A 3,728-nucleotide genomic window follows, 5' to 3' on the forward strand; every position below is an offset into this window, starting at 1 on the left:
AATTGGGGATTTATTTTTTTCTTTCTTACAGTCAGTTATTCCAGTTGTATTTTATAGCATTTGCTTTGCTTAGTTTCCTGCTTCTGTATTATTCTGTGATCTCATAGGCTTGGAAATTTTAAATACGTATTTATTTATCTAGTTGAGATTTACCAATTTGCTGACTTAATTTGTTGGGGCTTTGGGTATGAGGCTGAGCAGACGAGGGTGGGGTGGGTGGCATTGGCCTGCCATTGTTCCTAGGTCTTCGGGAGCCCGGGAGGTGTGCCGTTTTAGATAATGGCTCAACTATATTTGCAACTGAGGCACAGAGGGCCAGGGAGACTGTCAACAGCATAAGAGAGTGAGTTACTGCTCTCTTTCCAGATTTCTATTTCCTAGAAAATGAAGAGCTTGGGCCCTGGCTGGTGTGGCTCAGTGGATTGAGTGCCGGCCTGTGAAGCAAGGGGTCACTGGTTTAATTCCCAGTCAAGGCATATGCCTGGGTTGCAGGCCAGGTCCCAGTAGAGGGTGTATGAGAGGCAACCACACATAGATGTTTTTCTTCCTCTCTTTCTCTCTTCCTTCCCTTCTAAAAGTAAATAAATAAAATCTTTAAAAAAATGAAGAGGTTGGCCTAGATGACTAAGGTCCCTTTCTGTTGGCTCTCTCCAGCTATCCACCCAACTATCCTCAGCAGACTGGGTGATGGGGCCTATTACTCGAATTATTTTCATTGCCCCCATCACTTACTGTAATTCCAGAGTAAGTTCTTCTGTGCCTCTCTGACTTCATGTTCTCTAGATGCAAAGCAGGGACACCTATACTGGCCTCTTTCCTCCCATAGGTATTGGTGAGAGAGCTGAGCCTCTGTCTGACCTGTTGCTTCCTGAAGACTCTTGAGAGCACAGCCAGGTCTGGGGAGGGAGACCCACACAAGCCAGCCTTACCTTTGAGCAATGATATGAGCTGGGATGAATCTTTATTAAGCCCCAGGCCATTTTTCTTTAACAGTTAATCCAAAGAGAACCTGTTTAAGTGCATAAATTCAGAGCCAAACCAGATGAAAAAAATTTAAAAAGGTGGCCCCTTCCCTGTAAGAGTTCATCATCTCAATGAAACAGCACAGACTCAAATGGGGACGGAAATTCTGCACAGCCTTCAAGAACCTTGAGTTGGATGTTGACATTGAGTATGTCAGGTCAGGGGCTTTTGGTGGACTCTGGGTGGGGTGAGGGCTGTGGGTTTGGACATGGGTTTGGACATGTGCAGTGCTCTCCACAGAAAAACCCACCCAGTGCTGGGAGGAGCTCCAGGAGGTCAATGGGGATGACTTGATGTGGCAACTTGGGAGGAGAAGAGGTGGTGCCGGGAGGTAGCTGCAGGCAGAGTGGGTGAGCTCACCTAATGAGGTCCAGCGTTTTCCAGAGCCTTCAAGTACATGGTGGCTTGAACTGAGAAGCTGCTAAGGCGACTCTCTCTTGTTATTCAGAGGTCTCAGGAAACTTCCTCCGCAAGACCTCCTCAGAATGTGTCCAGTCTGTCCCAGTACCTTCACCTTTTGCGTAGCGTGTAAGAATTCAGATGGCTGTGCTAAATTTGCTCTCTCTCGCTAAATGTGCATTGGCCTCTGGCACATATTTACATTTTAGTGGCTGAGTAAATTACACCTGCTGTGTTGTTTCTGTAAGCTGCCAATGCACCTCACAGAGACACAGAGTGTTAGAGGAGCAAGAGGAGTTAGCTGCCCCAGCCCACTCATCTCACAAATGAGAACCCTGAAGTTACTAGAGACTCTGCAAAACTTGCCTAGTCAGGGACTTCAGGAGCACCACTGTCATGTCTGTCAGTGCAGTGCTGTCTGGGTCCGCCCTCCTGATGCTCTCCAACCTCAGCCCCCCTCCCCTGCCCCGGGCGGCCTTGGCCTGGCTCCCTGACCCCTGCACCTGGTACTCACCCCAGCACTTACACACCCTCCTGTTTGGCTCTGGCTCGAGGGCAGCAGAGCAGACAAGAAAACTGGACCTCAGCAGAGGAAATGGAGGGGAGGAGATAGAAGGAGGAAGAAAAGAAAGGCTGCAGACAAGGGAAGAGAGTCTGGTGAACATAACGTGAATGAGGTTGATCACTTCGATTACTCTGATTCCAAACACCATTCACAAAGAGGAACTGCAGAGACGTTTAGACCAAGGCAGCCACTTCTGAGAAATACGATAAACGGGGATCTCTATGTCCTATATGCTTATGGAGAAAAGAAGGAGTCCTTCTCTCATAAGTATTCTAACTATTTACTCTTTTAGAGTCTTTTTTTTTGTAATGCAAAGTACATTTCTTCATTACAAAATTCAATTCAACTGTTGCTGCAAAAGGGTCATTCTGGACTCAGGACCAACCTAACGATGCCTGTTAGGGAGTCTGNAGAGTCTGGTGAACATAACGTGAATGAGGTTGATCACTTCGATTACTCTGATTCCAAACACCATTCACAAAGAGGAACTGCAGAGACGTTTAGACCAAGGCAGCCACTTCTGAGAAATACGATAAACGGGGATCTCTATGTCCTATATGCTTATGGAGAAAAGAAGGAGTCCTTCTCTCATAAGTATTCTAACTATTCACTCTTTTAGAGTCTTTTTTTTTTGTAATGCAAAGTACATTTCTTCATTACAAAATTCAATTCAGCTGTTGCTGCAAAAGGGTCACTCTGGACTCAGGACCAACCTAACGATGCCTGTTAGGGAGTCTGGCTATAGTTCCAGGCCAGGAACAGAGCATTCTTGACCCTTCAAAACAAGGTAATAAGTGATAAAATGGGAATTTCAGTGCAAAGGTTAGGTTGTGCATTTAAAAGAAAAATTTTAAAGTATGCTAGCGTAAGATAGGGAGAAGGTAGTAGCTAGGGTTCGAGGAGCACTGGTTGAGAAAGCAACACACAGAATCCAAATGCTAAGTGACCAATTGTTTGTCGCTTTGTGTCTTTGCTGGCTGGAAGCAGTTGTGCACTGACAACTTGGTAACAGAAGCATACATCCCTGGCATTAGTTCTCAAAAATCATCTCAAATTCCTAAGTTTCCTCAAAGTTCTATTTAAAGACTCTTATCAGAATATACCCAAAGATTTCCTAGTAAAATGCAATTTCACTTTTCATTCATAGCAAAAACCATGAAAAGATATTAACGGTTTAATTGGTTATTAAATCGACAATGACTGGCTTCTCTACTGCCCTGCTTGGTATGTATATGTTGTGTAAAGCTTTGTTCTGACTGGGTACAGAAACATAATTTGAATTTAAGTAGTTGTGGCATTTGTGGTCATTTCGCATAAAAAGTTGGTCATTTGGCTGTTGGTCATGCACGTGGCTTAGTTTCTACTGGAAAGTCTGACTCAGCTCACATCATTTGGATTTACAGCACCTCGGCCAGGTGTGAAATCTAAGGGTGGAAGACTGCCTCGTTTTTTCCCCAGGTCTGCAGAGGTCTGTTGGTTTTAACAGGTTATGTGTAGGACACATGGATGTGACTCACCTACCCACTTAACAGTCATAAAGAAGTACACAGACAACTCGGCTTCAGTCATTACACTCATTGGACGGACCACGTCGAATGAGCATCACCATTTTGTTTTTGTGATTTTCACAGGAAGATGAGCACGGTGTCCAGTGAACACAGCCAAATATCTGTTGCGTTCCATATCATCCGAATCATTAGCATGACTCTTGTCGGTGGTCATAGGGTAAGTCCGCTGCACT

General features: G+C 44.9%; 1 long non-coding RNA gene across 1 annotated transcript; it reads right to left on the reverse strand.

Annotated features, from left to right (window-relative positions):
* Positions 1-738: 738 nt before the first annotated feature.
* Positions 739-1,977, reverse strand: LOC118981509 (uncharacterized). Its single transcript, XR_005065355.1, has 3 exons — positions 1,937-1,977; positions 1,384-1,537; positions 739-896 (listed from the first exon to the last, which is right to left on the reverse strand). It is a non-coding gene; the product is annotated as an uncharacterized LOC118981509 (long non-coding RNA).
* Between the last annotated feature and the right edge of the window lie 1,751 nt (positions 1,978-3,728).

Source organism: Sturnira hondurensis, unplaced genomic scaffold (genome assembly GCF_014824575.4).
Source record: "Sturnira hondurensis isolate 20B ecotype Veracruz unplaced genomic scaffold, ASM1482457v3 Scaffold0024152, whole genome shotgun sequence".
NCBI classification, from domain to species: domain Eukaryota; kingdom Metazoa; phylum Chordata; class Mammalia; order Chiroptera; family Phyllostomidae; genus Sturnira; species Sturnira hondurensis.